We start from the raw sequence: 16,689 nt of genomic DNA, 5'->3' as shown, positions 1-16,689 counted from the left end.
ACCATTTCACCCCCACAACACCCCCACAACGACCCCATTAAGTTTTATTTACATTTCCTCCGCAAACATGCCTTCGCCCTAGCCAGATTACGCTCCCATATTTTATTTTCTCAGGCTTGTCTGACATTTGGAATTACCCCCAAAGGCCTCACACTTAAAGTTCCCATCTCTGGCTGCAACCCTCTTTCCGTCAGTCCCTATACCAGTTCCAAACTGAACAATCCATTGCCCTCACCCAGTTAATCCTTCACCTACACATCAACTCAGCCAATGAACACACCCGTCAACTCCAATCCTTAATAAAAGTCCTCAATCTTTCCTCTCCCGCATCCACACCGGCTGTTCAAAGCATCCTCCTACAGGCCAACCACAAATTAGAACAGCATGCCACCCTCCACCTCAAAAAATTATCCAATCTCCTGGTTTCCCACCTCCGGAAAGGCAACTCACTCACCCTTCACAACCTTTCCAAGAAACCTCAACATCCTCTCACTGCACACAAACCCAGTCTCTCCCATCTACTCAATCTCCCACTTCCACCTCCACTCCCTCCAAAACCTCAGAATTCCAATCAACGCAATCTGGAACCACAACACCACAATTCAGTAGTTAACCTTTCTTCCAAACCTCTCGCCCAATCCGAAACCTCTGTCCTATCCAAAGGCCTCACCTTCAGCCCCACTCCCAGATTCAACCAAACAGCCCTCGTCAAAGATTTTACTGTCCTACACTCGTACTCTCTGCTGGAAATATCACTTTGCCACGAAGAAAAATCATCCTAATCCTACTCCTAATGATCCAACTACCCAAGACACCATCCAAATTGAACCCTGCCTGGAACAGTTCCGTCCTCTGTCACAGCGGGACCCACCTCCTCTTTCTCAAAATCACCCTCTCCAAACCTTCCAGGAATTTCTCACTTCCAGCCTTGCTTCTCAATCCTCCTTAAAAAACCTTAATCCTACTCCCAACATCACCACTGCGGAAGCTCAAGCTATCCGTGACCTGAAGCCTGACTGATCCATCATCATTCTTCCGGCGGACAAGGGTTCCACGACCGTGGTACTTGATCGTCAGGAGTATGTGGCTGAGGGACTGCGTCAGCTTTCAGACAACACCACATACAAAGTTCGCCAAGGTAATCCCATTCCTGATGTCCAGGCGGAGCTTCAAGGAATCCTCAGAACCTTAGGCCCCCTACAAAACCTTTCACCCGACTCCATCAACCTCCTGACCCCACCGACACCCCGCACCCCTACCTTCTACCTTCTTCCTAAAATTCACAAACCCAATCATCCCAGGCGCCCCATTGTAGCTGGTTACCAAGCCCCCACAGAACGTATCTCTGCCTACATAGATCAACACCTTCAACCCATTACATGCAGTCTCCCATCCTTCATCAAAGACACCAACCACTTTCTCGAATGCCTGGAATCCTTACCCAATCTATTACCCCCGGAAACCATCCTTGTAACCATTGATGCCACTTCCTTATACACAAATATTCCACACATCCAGAGCCTCGCAGTGATGGAGCATTTCCTTTCATGCCGATCACCTGCCACCCTACCTAAAACCTCTTTCCCCATTAAATTAGCCAGCTTCATCCTGACCCACAACTTCTTCACTTTTGAAGGCCAGACACACCAACAATTAAAGGGAACAGCCATGGGTACCAGGATGGCCCCCTCGTACGCCAACCTATTCATGGGTCGCTTAGAGGAAGCCTTCCTGGTTACCCATGCCTGCCAACCCAAAGTTTGGTACAGATTTATTGATGACATCTTCATGATCTGGACTCACAGTGAAGAAGAATTCCAGAATTTCCTCTCCAACCTCAACTCCTTCGGTTCCATCAGATTCACCTGGTCCTACTCCAAATCCCATGCCACTTTCCTTGACGTTGACCTCCATCTGTCCAATGGCCAGCTTCACACGTCCGTCCACATCAAACCCACCAACAAGCAACAGTACCTCCATTATGACAGCTGCCACCCATTCCACACCAAACGGTCCCTTCCCTACAGCCTAGGTCTTCATGGCAAACAAATCTCCTCCAGTCCAGGATCCCTGAACCATTACACCAACAACCTGGAAACAGCTTTCACATCCCGCAACTACCCTCCCGACCTGGTACAGAAGCAAATAACCAGAGCCACTTCCTCGTCCCCTCAAACCCAGAACCTCCCACAGAAGAACCACAAAAGTGCCCCACTTGTGACAGGATACTTTCCGGGACTGGATCAGACTCTGAATGTGGCTCTCCAGCAGGGATACGACTTCCTCAAATCCTGCCCTGAAATGAGATCCATCATTCATGAAATCCTTCCCATTCCACCAAGAGTGTCTTTCCGCCGTCCACCTAACCTTCGTACCCTCTCAGTTCATCCCTATGAAATCCCCGAACCACCTTCCTTACCCTCTGGCTCCTACCCTTGCAACCGCCCCCGGTGTAAAAGCTGTCCAATGCACCCTCCAACCACCACCTACTCCAGTCCTGTAACCCGGAAGGCGTACACGATCAAAGGCAGAGCCACGTGTGAAAGCACCCACGTGATTTACCAACTGACCTGCCTACACTATGAAGCTTTCTATGTGGGAATGACCAGCAACAAACTGTCCATTCGCATGAATGGACACAGGCAGACAGTGTTTGTTGGTAATTAGGATCACCCTGTGGCTAAACATGCTTTGGTGCACGGCCAGCACATCTTGGCACAGTGTTACACCGTCCGGGTTATCTGGATACTTCCCACTAACACCAACCTGTCAGAACTCCGGAGATGGGAACTTGCCCTTCAGTATATCCTCTCTTCTCGTTATCCGCCAGGCCTCAACCTCCGCTAATTTCAAGTTGCCGCCGCTCATACCTCACCTGTCTTTCAACAACATCTTTGCCTTGGTACTTCTGTCTCGACTGACATCTCTGCCCAAACTGTTTGCCTTTACAAATGTCTGCTTGTGTCTGTGTATGTGCGGATGGATATATATGTGTGTGTGTGTGTGTGTGTGTGTGTGTGTGTGTGTGTGTGTGTGTGTGTGTGTGCGTGCGCGCGCGCGCGCGAGTGTATACCTGACCTTTTTTCCCCCCTAAGGCAAGTCTTTCCGCTCCCAGGATTGGAATGACTCCTTACCGTTTCCCTTAAAACCCACATCCTTTCGTCTTTCCCTCTCCTTCCCTCTTTCCTGACAAAGCAACCATTGGTTGCGAAAGCTAGAATTTTGTGTGTATGTATGTGTTTCTATCGACCTGCCAGCGCTTTCGTATGGTAAGTCACATCATCTTTGTTTCTAAATATATTTTTCCCGCGTGGAATGTGTGTGTGTGTATATATATATATATATATAATGGAGGGAAACATTCCACGTGGGAAAAATTATATATAAAAACAAAGATGAGGTGACTTACCGAACAAAAGCGCTGGCAGGTCGATAGATACACAAACAAACACAAACATACACACAAAATTCAAAATTTCAATGAAATATGTCTGCTTGTGTCTGTATGTGTGGATGGATATGTGCGTGTGTGCTAGTGTATACCTGTCCTTTTTTCCCCCTAAGGTAAGTCTTTCCGCTCCCGGGATTGGAATGACTCCTTACCCTCTCCCTTAAAACCCACTTCCTTTCGTCTTCCCCTCTCCTTCCCTCTTTCCTGATGAGGCAACAGTTTGTTGCGAAAGCTTGAATTTTGTGTGTATGTTTGTGTTTGTTTGTGTGTCTATCGACCTGCCAGCGCTTTTGTTCGGTAAGTCACCTCATCTTTGTTTTTATATATAATTTTTCCCACGTGGAATGTTTCCTTCCATTATATATATATATATATATATCACACACCCAGATATGCAAGAGTTGGCAGGCAGACATAATTTCAGTTTGTGTTTGTAGTTATTTAATTAGTTTCATGTTCCATGATTAATTGTAATGATGTGGAACGGCCCATTTTACATTCACATTGCACACTGATTTTTTAATTTGACCATTTTAATTTTATTATCCATGAAATTCTTTAAATCACTGGGTGGGTGGTTGAAGGTTTTTAGGTTGAATACATTACACCTTTCTATTTCAGAAAGCCACAACAAAAAGAGTCTTATACATTAAGCTTTCGGCCAAAGCCTCCACCAAAAAAGAGCAAAACACACTCATTAATACAAATAAGCACACCTCACACACACAACCCTTAACTCTGGCTGCTAAGACCAAAAAGAAACTGAAATGTGTCAAATGGGAGCAACAATCTCTGTTGGAGCAGTGCAGGGCAAGGGATAGGATAGCTAGGTACAGGTGATGGAAGGGAAAACAATGCTGCCTGGCAGAGCGCGCAGGAACCAGAGGTGGCAGACAAGGCTACCTGGTGCAGCATTGGGAGGCTGTGGTGGAGGGAGGGAAGGGAAGGGAAGGGAAGGGAAAGACGGGAGCAGAAAGGAGAGGAGCAGAGAAGTGGTAAAGACAGTGGGTGCACTGCAGGGAGCAGTGCACAACGATGGTGAGGGAACATGAGTTGGGAGGTAATAGGACACAGGAGGTGGAAACTGTCTGTGGAGGGAACGGGTACATTAAGTTACTGTAGACTGAGGCCAGGATTATTTTGGGAGCAGAGACAGTGTTGGAAAGGCAGCGCCCATCTGTGCAGTTCAGAAAAGCTGGTGATGGAGGGGAGGATCCAGCAGGTTTGGGTAGTGAAGCAGCCACTGAAATCAAGTATGTTATGCTCAGCTGCATGCTGTGCAACAGGGTGATCTACTTTGCTCTTGGGCGCAGTTTGGTGGTGGCCATACATCCTGCTGGACAGCTGGTCTGTAGTCATACCAATATAAAAACCTGAGCACTGTTCGCAGCACAGCTGGCAGGTACATGACATTGCTGCTTTCACTGGTGGCCTGGCTTCTGATGGGGAAGGGGAAGCCATTGATAAAAGTCGAATAAGAAGTGTTGGGTGGGTGGACTAGGCAGGTCTTGCACCTGGGTCTTCCAAAGGGATATGATCCTTGTGGCAAGGGGATGGGATGGAGAGTTGCACAAGGATGGACTAGGATGTTGTGGAGGTTGGATGTGCGACAGAACAGTACTTTAAGAGAGGGTGAGAAGGATCTTGGGTAGGATGTCCCTCATATCAGTGCATGATGATAGACAATAAAAAGCCCTTGTGAAGGATGTGGTTCAGTTCTTCCAATGCAGGGTGGTGCTGGGTGACGAAGGGGGGCTCTCGTTTGTAGCTGTTCCTTGGGAGTGTCGGGATCATGATATACAGTGTTTACAGTAGCTAACTGATATGGCCACAGGAACAGTCTGCTCCATTATCTCCCTTCCTCTCATGGCAACAAAAATTGTGGTCCAATTGGATTTATAAGTTACAGACATAGTGTCTTAGTCTACAGGCTCTTTGGTGGCTTCTCCTCTCGAGAACCCGTGAAATGAAGTCTGGGAGAGCACTGAACATGTGCCAGTGACCTGAACCTAACTCTATGTACAGCTGCCATGTAATACAGGTTTGCTTAGCACACTTTATAGACATGACGAATTGTTGCATAACTGCCTGCTTGAATTTCTGAAGGGTGACACTACATACTGAACACAGTATAATCACTGTCATGATTGGAACTCCATTATAACAAGTCTTTGTTCCAGACTTGGATACTGCTGCCTCCCTATATCACAACCACCATCAATAGTTCTGCCTAGTGGAGTATTAGGTGTGGTACATCACCCCATTCCAGTCCTGCGTTTTCTTCCTTAGTTCCATGTACTTACCACTTTCCTCCCTGATACTGTTGGTTAGCTGACGCCATCTTCTTCCTACCCCCCTCCCCCCTCTCTAACTCTTTTACTCTCCATCATTCAGTTCCTTGCTGGAGTAAGCACTATCTTCTCAAGTTGAGGCTAGCCAATTTTTCTTTCTTTTCCTTTGCTACGTGAGAGGTTTTTTTTCTTGTCAATTTAACATCTCTTCATTCCTCAACCTTACTTCCCAATATGCACCCTCTTGCTTCATCTATATTACATTTCCAGTGCCTACAGCCCCCTTTCTTCATCATTCTGCAGTGTTCAGGTAACACCACTATAAAAAGCTATGGTTGATACATAACATTTGCTCACCCTTTTCCTAGATTTTTATTCAGTTGCCTGCATACCAACTTCCTCTTTTTGTTGAATGCTCCCTAGGTTATCACTAGTCTCAATGTCCATGTGAATTTATTACCTCTGTTGTAACACTTCCCAAATATTTGAATTTTTCAGTCTGCTCTAGTTGCCAAACTACGATGAATTTGTTCATCTCCCCTTTTACTCCAAGTACCATGATTTCAATATTTTTCATATCCATCTTCATTCTGAAACCTTGGCATTTGATATTTAGTTGTTCCACTGGGTCATTAGGTAACTTATGGTTTCTATTGACATGACCATGTTGACTCCACTCTTTTGCGTTATACACACACTCCTTTTATTCCTTGGTTTCTATTGACATGACCATGCTGTCAGCAAACTTTATACACTACACCCTTTTGCCTTATACACACACTCCTTTTATTCCATCTGTGCATCCTCCTATGATCTCTCCCATGTAGATATTAAACATTACAGGTGAAAGGTAGCATCTCTGTCTGGGTACTCATCCTTTTCATTTTCCTCTTCCTCTTCCTATTCCTATTCCCTCCATTAGTTCTCCACTAACTCTGACCCTATTTTGCTTAAGGCACAACTTGTTGATCAGTTTTCTTTCCTTTTGGTTGATGTTGCATTTTACATGGTCCAGTCACATTAATGTTACCACCATCTATGTTCCATGTCACCATGCAACAACCATTCATGGACAGCAGATGGAGGGTATGTAATGGTTGTCAGGGGGATGCAGAAACGGTGCATTTATTGTCATAATGCAGAAACAGAATGATTTATCTGACATCCAAAAGGGCATGATCAATGGCTTTTGGTTTCCAAAACAGCTAAGTTTGCAAACTGTTCGCGTGCCACTGTGGTCACAGTATACCATGCATGGCAAAATGGCACTATTAAAAATTGGTGCTGAGGCAACTGTGGTGCATCATGGGGCACAGATGACAGGGGTGAGACGGGGGGTCAACAACAGCTGTGGAGACGTGTACAGACGAATAGATGTGCAACTGCTGAGCAACTGACCACCCAAATGAACAAAGGGGCTACTATCATTGTCTCCTTAATGACTGTTCAGCAAATGTAGCTGCATATGGGCCCCCACAGCTGGTGCATGGTTCATGCACCCATGCTGACTGTTGTTCATTGGCAAACAAAGGATAGAACCTGCACACCAATATCACAACTGGAAATCCACTGAGTGCCCTTTACAGATGCTCCATTGGACAGATGGCCGGCACCCTACAACAATCAGGAAGAGTCCACGATGGGAAACGGAGCATTATGGTCTGGGGAATGTTCTCATGGCATTCCGTGGGTGATGTCGTAATTCTGGAAGGCATAAGGGAACAACGCAACTATGCATCTATCCTTTGGGATACGTCCACCCTTACATGCAGTTCGTTTTTCCTTGACACAGTGGTATATACCAGCAGGACAATACAACACATCACACAGCTTATAGTGTACATGCACAGTCCAATGAGCATCAGGATAATTTTATCATGCTCCCCTTGCCATCAAACTCCATAGATTTAAACCCAATCGAAATTCAAGCCATGGGTCCTCAATAGAGAAACCTAGCACAGCTGCCCATGTCACTGGAGACAGCATGACTCCACATTGCTGTTGATGCCTTCCAGAACCTCAATGACTCTTCTCCTGCATGTCTCACATCATCTCCAGTCCTAGCTTTGTATGACGAGAATGCCGAGACAGAACTTCACATTGATGCTGGCAGTTACAGGATGAGTACATCTCTAGTACCAACTCAGGAAGGTGCTGAAAAAGGTAGTAGCTTATGCTCTCAGATTACTCTCTTAGTCTGACATGAACTGCCCTACAGCCAAGAAAAAATTCTTTGCAATTGTTTTGGCCATCAACAAGTTCTGGCCATTTTTATTGCCAAACCATTCAATGTTGTGATCAACACCACTCTTCATGCTGGCTAACTTGCCTGAAGGATCCACTGGTGAGATGTACATTGAGGTTTCAGAAATGCATCACAGCGGTCTACAAAAATGGATGCAAGCACATCGGTGCTGACTGCCTTTCAAGAATCCTTTAGCGGAACAAGGCAGTGTGGATGAAATCTCAGTCACTGCTGCCATAAATGACACTGCTGCTGAACAAAGGGAAGGTCCAGCACTGCTGAAGACTACAGTGCCTCAAAGAACGAAAAACTGAGAAAAGGAGAATTACAAATAATATACAGAACATTTGTAAGAGGAACTATTATATGATGGGGCAGAAATGGTTGCTCAACATTCTACCTCTTCTATGGCCAGCTATCTTGAAGAACATCCACGATGTCCCAACAATTGGTCACCTGGGATTCATGAAGACTCTAGGCAGTATTAGACGTCTGTATTGATCCATTAGACACTATGTGAACCATTGTAAGGAATGCCAGTGATGGAAGCATATACTGCAGATACCTCCTGGACATTAGATCCCAATCCCACCTGCAGCAGGACTCAAACTCACCTCTTGGGAGGTTCCCAAAGTTAACTAATGGGAATCGATGGATAATAATCTGCGCTAAGTACCTCACTCAGTACACTGTCATCAAAGCTGTGCCAACTGCTGAAGCTCTGAAAATTGCACGGTTCCTTATAAAACACATATGTCAAGATGTCTGATTGTGGGAAAGTTTTGTTGTCGAAACTACTGTCATTGATAATTTCACATTGCGACATCGCCTATAGGACGACAACTGCCTACCATCCAAATAAGAATGGCATCAGCGAACAGTTTAGTAAGTTTAGTAGGATGCTGGCAGATATGTTCTCCATATATTTTGATGTTGACCAAGAGATTGAGATAAACTGCCCATCATTATATTAGCATATAACACAGCATAGCAAGGCACAACAGGTTTCACACCAGTCTTCCTGTTCCATGGTCGTGAGGTCAAAAACGAGAACTGTCCCCGTTTCAACTGGACAATTCACCAGATGGTTATTTGGGAAACCCCATCCCCACACCCAAAGGTGCAAGACAGCTGGCTCGCATACCAACACTGGAGGCATAGGAAAAGGACCGGGTGCTATAAAGACAAGCACCAGTTGGTAAGATGCAGCTCCGGAGACTTGGCGTCAATTTTTTTGTCTGTGTGGAAAATTGTAGTATCAGATCAACGATGGCAGCTTCTCGCTGAAATAAACTGAAGACCCATTCAATGATCGCAAAGCTTCAATGGGAAGAGCTTCTTTCAATGCTCTCACTGTAGTGAAGAGGATGTGACAACGTGGCCAGAATGCAAGGTTCCTCCAGCACTGCCACACAGAGGACCCTGGTCAAGATTTAGATCCAGGGTGCTGCAGTCAAGTCCAATGAGAACCTTGGGAATAGCAGGTTGCTGTTTCTCCAAAAGATGAAGCAATGCTGCAAGCTGTGCTGCATACCTTTGGAGTGGCAGTTAGCATTGCTGGCTGGCATGCTGTGGGTCACCATTTCAAAATCCATCCCCAGCAAATATTTGTTATTCATTATTTATTGTTTATGGAGGGTTCTCAAATTTCTTATGTTCGTAACATTTGCAGTCTGAAATATTCAATGTTTGCACAAATGGCAGCATCTCTGTCCATGAAATCAATTCTTTTCTGTCCGTATGTTGGTGTCAGTAACAAAAGTGCTTTAAGTGCTAATGTGTTGCACTTCATTGATGCACCTGTTTCCAGATTTGGACTTAATTGAGTTTATGTTGTGATAATATTGACTTAACAGTTACTATAAAAAATCATATTTACAGTCCACATATATTTCTATTTGAAAAATGGAGTTAGTAACATACCACACACTTCAATGGTAACAGAACAACTTAAAAGAAGATTAGGTGGAAAATGAGGTTGAGTACAAAGGGGTAAAGAGAAATTATGAAGCAACCAGCACAACAAAATGGGCACAAATTAGAAGAAAAAATAATATTTGTGGTAGGTCATGCTCTGGAACACACAGCTTTTTCTAATTACAGAAGATTCTAAAATCACAGAAGGAGTTTGATAGAACACTCAGCTAAAGATAAAATAAATGGTAAATGCCAATAACTAGTGCTAGTCTTTGGTCCTGTTTATTTTACCTATAACGAAAGAAATAAAGGGTACAATACAAATCATACAAAAAGCAGACACTAGTTATTACATGATCCACTCATGCAATGAGCAGAAGCATCAGAAGCATATCACTGTTGAAGAAACAATGCCACATAAGTAGCTAAACACAAATTTTACAAAGGAGAGGCAAAAGAACATCTAAAATGCAAGAAACATTTGACACAGACATAAAATTTGTGTTATGTCATTTCAGTGAAGTTTAGATCATATCCAAAAGTTAAACATAGAACCAAAGATGTGTCATTTTGTACAAAACGACCTCAAGTTTGATTCACACAGTGCATTTGGCATTTGTGGCAGGGTACATTACTCATGTGGTATTCAATTGTAGAAGTGTTCTGCACTACTTTTTGCTTTTACAGTATTCTTGGTGGTGAAATGAAAGTAATAAGAGTATTTTGAAAATATTAATTATGTTTTATAGAATAGCTTTAGAGAAACAACACAATTCAAATACACTCTTTGTTCATACACTACCAATACCTTCTCTCTGTTATTAGATTGACACATTTATCATAAAGTGCCACACTAATTACCACTCACTCAACATGATAATCTGAGATCACAAGTTCTAGCAACTTCCTTCAGCATCAACAAAAGACAACATTGCACTAACGCTGCTGAGTCGGCAGCTTTCAGAAAGAAATTTATTCATAAGGGGTGCTGCCACAATCACCAGGACAGCTTTACTTTGTAAATGATCCCATTTGTCTTTCTTGACTTTCATTCTTGTATAGCTTCAGGAAGCAAGAATATAGGGCGAGTCTAAAAAGACTTTATAACTTTGGAATGATACAGAAATTTATTGAGATAACTTACAGAACCAAAGATGTGTCATTTTGTACCAAACGACCTCAAGTTTGCTTCACACAGTGCATTAGTACACTATTCACCCACCAGGAGCACCAGTGTAGTGAACAGTTAAGATGACTACTTTCATGGGTGCAGAGCGTGCTCGCTGTGTTTTGATTTTATGAAATGAACTCTGCAACAAGTGTTTGGTGTAAATTTTACACCAAATATGCTAAAAAATCTCCAAGCAGACCTACAATTTACTCTTGGTACAAGAACTTTGCTGAGATGAGTTGTTCACTGCAACATGATAAATCATCAGGTCACCTGTGTGTTGTTGTTATGATGAACAGGTTAGGGAGAGCTCTGCCCACAGTCCACAAAAATCAAAGCGATGTGTGTCTCATGAGACTGGTATTCCACAAAAGACTATTTGGCAAGGACTGTGTAGATATTTACACTTGAAACAACACAGATACACACTGGCACAGCACATTAGTGATGCAGATAAGACTGTTAGTAGGTAATTCTGTGTAGAAATGTTGCATAAGATAGAGGACAACAAGACAATCGTGAACACAATAATCTTCAGCAATGAGTCATCATTTCATGCCAGTGGCATGGTGAATGCCCACAACTGCAGAATATGGGACAGCCCCAAAGTTAATGTGTTCTGTGCCCTTAGCAAACTGAAAGTGTAAGGCCCTTTCTTTTTCATGGAGAAAACTGTCAGTGGTATTGTGTATCTGGAAGTGCTTTAACCAAACAATGGAAAATCCAGGATGGAATGTGCAACTCAGCATCTCCACTATATGGTGGATGTGCTTTAAAATTTTTTAATTCCACAGATCGATGAAGATGACCAAGATGGGATGGTTTACTACCAGCAAGACGGTGCACCACCTCATTTCCTCAAGGAAGTTTGGTATTTCCTCAATAACCACTTCCCAGGTAGGTACATTGGCTGCAAAGTGCCAATTGCATGGGCACCCTGCTCCCCATACTTGACACCAATGGATTTCTTTCTTTGGAATTTAATTAAAGACCGTGTGTATGTTCCTCCCCTACCAAACAATTTAACCAACCTGAAAAACAGAATCTATGCTGCTGTTGCACACGTTACACCCGATTTGATGCGATGAATGTGGGAAGAAACTGATTACCTGAGGAACATTTGCCGCATCACAAATGGTTGTTATATCAAACTAAAATGACACTTGATATCAATATAATAGAAGGAAACAATCCACGTGGGAAAAATTATATATAAAAACAAAGATGAGGTGACTTACCGAACGAAAGCGCTGGCAGATCGATAGACACACAAACAAACACAAACATACACACACAATTCAAGCTTTCGCAACAAACTGTTGCCTCATCAGGAAAGAGGGAAGGAGAGGGGAAGATGAAAGGAAGTGGGTTTTAAGGGAGAGGGTAAGGAGTCATTCCAATCCTGGGAGCGGAAAGACTTACCTTTGGGGGAAAAAAGGACAGGTATACACTCGCACACACGCACATATCCATCCACACATACAGCCACAAGCAGACATATTTACAGGTATACACTCGCACACACGCACATATCCATCCACACATACAGCCACAAGCAGACATATTTAAATATGTCTGCTTGTGGCTGTATGTATGGATGGATATGTGCGTGTGTGCGAGTGTATACCTGTCCTTTTTTCCCCCAAAAGCAAGTCTTTCCGCTCCCGGGATTGGAATGACTCCTTACCCTCTCCCTTAAAACCCACTTCCTTTCGTCTTCCCCTCTCCTTCCCTCTTTCCTGATGAGGCAACAGTTTGTTGCGAAAGCTTGAATTTTGTGTGTATGTTTGTGTTTGTTTGTGTGTCTATCGACCTGCCAGCGCTTTCGTTCGGTAAGTCACCTCATCTTTGTTTTTATATAAAATGACACTTGATACTTTTATATGAAACTTGAGGTCGTTTGCTACAAAAATGACAAATCTATTGATTCTGTAAGTTATCTCAATAAATTTCTATATCATTCCAAAGTTGTGAAGTCCTTTTTCATTCTCCTTGCATATCTTCAACATCTCACAATATCCTTCCCATTATAAACTGAACATGCGTTTATAGTAAATAATGTCATTTAGTAACAATGGGATATTTTGTCCATTCTTCTCCCAAGACTAATTGTGTCATGGAGCCACAAACTTTTCTCCATATAGTTGGGTGTGATCTAGCTAATGGACTTCGTAAGGTTGCGGCTTTTTTCTCATCTCTTTAGATATAAAGACACATGTACGAGGGGCATTCAAAAAGTCCGTGCAAAGTCCAAAAGATGGCACCACTGGCTCATATCGAGGTCATGTTTAGTTAGTAGCATCTTTGGGAAGAAAGCACACCAAGTTTCAGCCATATTCGTCTATTTCTTTGTGTTTGGCATTCGTGTGAATCAAGGAAGTTGAGTGATTGTCAAAAAATGGACGAAAAAGAATTTCTTGTGGTGATTAAACATTACTTTATGAATTGCAAAAAGCCTCAGAAGACTAAAGAGAAGCTTTATAAACATTATGGTGACTCTGTACTTTTGATTAGAACAGTTTATAAGTGGTTTCAAAGTTTTTGGAGTGGCCATATGAGCACAAGTGATGCTGAACATTCTGAACACCCTGTGGAGGTCACAACTCCAGAAATCATTGATAAATTTCATGATATGGTGGTAGATGACAGAAGAGTTAAGGTGCGTGTGATTGCTAGTGCTGTGGGCATCTCGAATGAACGGGTACATAATTTTTTGCATAATCATTTGGACATAAGAAAGCTGTCCACACTTGGGTTCAGCAATTGCTCACGTTTGACCAAAAACGGAATTGTGTGAATTGTTGCAAGGATGGTTTGCAGCTGTTCAGGAAGAATCCGCAGGACTTTAAACATCATTTCGTCACTGTGGATGAAACATGGATAAATCATTATACTCCTGAGACCAAACAACAATCTAAACAATGGGTTACCAAGGGAGAATCTGCACCAAAAAAGGCAAAGACCATTCCTTCGGCCGGAAAGGTTATAGCGACTGTCTTTTGGGATTCACAAGGAATAATCCTCATCGACTCTCTGGAAAAGGGTAAAACTATTACAGATGCATATTATTCATCGTTATTGGACCGTTTGAAAACCGAGCTGCAAGAAAAAAGCCGGCAATTGGACAGCAAAAAAGTCCTTTTCCATCACAACAATGCACCAGCACAAACCTCAGCAGCTGTGGTCGCAAAATTATTGGAAATAGGATTCCAATTCGTTTCACATCCCCCCTGTTCTCCAGACTTGGCTCCCTCGGACTACTATATGTTCCCCAATTTGAAGAAATGTCTGGCGGGACAAAGATTTTATTCAAACGAGAAGGTGATTGCAGCAACTAATAGCTATTTTGCAGACTTGGGACAATTCCTATTATTCAGAAGGGATCAGCAATTTAGAACAGCATTGGATGAAGTGTATAAGTCTAAAAGGAGACTATGTCGAAAAATAAAAAAAGTTTACCCCAAACACCTAAGTAGTTTTTATTTTTGCACGGACTTTTCAAACTCCCCTTGTACTAGGAAGTGCAACTTCACACTCTTTAAGCTGGCACTTGACAGAACTGTGTACTGAGTCATATTCAAAAATCAAGTTAAAGGCAGAACCTTTTCCACACAGTATTTTTCCTCTAGAGTCTGTAAAGTTGTAGTTGGAATTCTACAGTAAGCACAAGGTACTGCATGGAGCAGGATGTCCACCAGTAATGCAAGGATGTTAGTTTTGGACGGCTGTCTAGGAATTCCTCCATGAAGGTCTTCTCATAATTTTTCTGCATTTGTTACATTCAAGTACAGGAAGAGTACCGGTCCAGATTTCGAAAATATATGTCAATAATGAAACAAATATTCACTCCCAGGTAACTAACTGAAAATATTTGGCACTCTGATAAGAAGGTATACTGCTTTTTTACAGATTTCAAGAAACCTTATGATAGTGTACAAAGAGGAAGCACCTGGAGGATAATGGAAGAATCAGGAATACTTTTGAAATTGATCAGGCCGACCAGAATACACGTAGATAAAACTAAATGTAACAGTTGAAAGCAGGATGTCTGCATGTTTCACTGTGGAGACAGTTGTCAAATAGGAAGGCTGCATCTAACCAGCCTATTTATCTCAGTCTTGGTAAAAGCCTTAAAAAGAGTGTCATCAAGTGTAAGAGGTGTAAATGAAGATGGTCAAGTGAAATTTTAGCATTTTCCAATGATACTGCCATAGCAGAGGAGGAATATAAACTGAAAGAACAACTACGGTGCTAATAGAGAAGGCACAGAAAATGGGTCTGAGGATAAATCACGATAAAACAGAGTATGACTGCAACAAAAAAAGTATGTGAAGTTTCAGAACCAAGGTTCACCCCAAGTTTGGTATTACTGGGCCAGTATTGGACAGTCCTTTTTACAAAGAGTACGGAGAAACATTTTTACACATTTTATATTTTCCCACTTTAATCCTCAAATGACAAACCACCTCGCATTATCTCCCAGATTGTCCTCTGATATCCCAGGATGTTTGGTTAGGATAACATCCATAAATTTCATTACACAGGTCTTCCTCTGCTCCCACAATCTCTCTTTCCAGAATATGCCAAATACTGCCTGCCAATCATCAGCAGAAAATTCACTACACTTTATTTAAACTGATTCCTCTCAATCTTCGAAGCATGCATCTGGCGTAATTTCCTCAAAGTAAACATCTCGTGTAATTGTCATGGCTATCTTTAAGTATTGTGAGTAATTTTGTTGTTTCAACTTTTCGTATAGAGTCTTCACACATCATCAACATTTTATTTGAATGTTTCTTCCAGTCTTTGATGATGATGATGATGATGAAGATGATGATATTTCGGATTGTGGGGCACTCAACTGTGCGGTTATCAGCACCCATACAAATTCCCAACCTTCACTCAGTCCAACCTCACCACTTTCATGAATAATGATGATGAAACGATGAGGACAACACAAACACCCAGTCATTTCGAGGTAGGTGAAAATCCCTGTCAATGCCGGGAGTCGAACCCAGGACCCCATGCTTGGGAAGCAAGAGTGCGGCTGCGAGACCAAGAGCTGCGGACTCCAGTCTTTGAGGTAGACTTTACAATGCCTTTTCACATCATTATTTTAGGCATCATAAAATGTCCGGCCTTCATTTTCAACACTTGTGTCATCATCTTCCACTGAGTTACCTGAACTTTCTTGTAAAAATTTAACTTTAGGTTCCTCAAGCAACTTCTTTACTTTGGTCTCCAATGGCAACTTTGGGCCTTCTCTGATACAGCCAGCAAGTTTCTGGATGATGATACCAATAATAATTAAAAAAAATAATAATAATCACAACAAGAATCACCTGTGCAACTGAAAACCCTGTATACAAAATTAATTCTTCTTCCATGAACATAACTTCCCTCTATTTACTCCTGTTGTTGTGTGTTATCTGTTCTGTATTTACACAATAACCTAAACTTAAATGGATATTATAAATATTCAGCAGAAATCACTAAAGCATAGAGTGAATGATGTTTGGCTTTTTTATTTGTATCCCAATAGGTAACAGCCAGTCAGTTAAAATAAAGTCATAGGTTTAGTAGATCACTATTAGTGTGAGATAGATAATATATT

General features: G+C 42.5%; 1 protein-coding gene across 1 annotated transcript in view; it reads right to left on the bottom strand.

The window, feature by feature from the left end:
- The window catches only part of LOC126416476 (nuclear inhibitor of protein phosphatase 1), an 80,472-nt gene that overhangs the window by 24,785 nt on the left and 38,998 nt on the right, over nt 1–16,689 (bottom strand). The gene's annotated exons all lie outside the window — the stretch shown is intronic.

This window comes from Schistocerca serialis, chromosome 8 (assembly GCF_023864345.2).
Source record: "Schistocerca serialis cubense isolate TAMUIC-IGC-003099 chromosome 8, iqSchSeri2.2, whole genome shotgun sequence".
NCBI lineage: Eukaryota > Metazoa > Arthropoda > Insecta > Orthoptera > Acrididae > Schistocerca > Schistocerca serialis.
The sequence above is the reverse complement of the archived record's forward strand: the minus strand, read 5'-3'. Positions and strand labels throughout refer to the sequence as shown.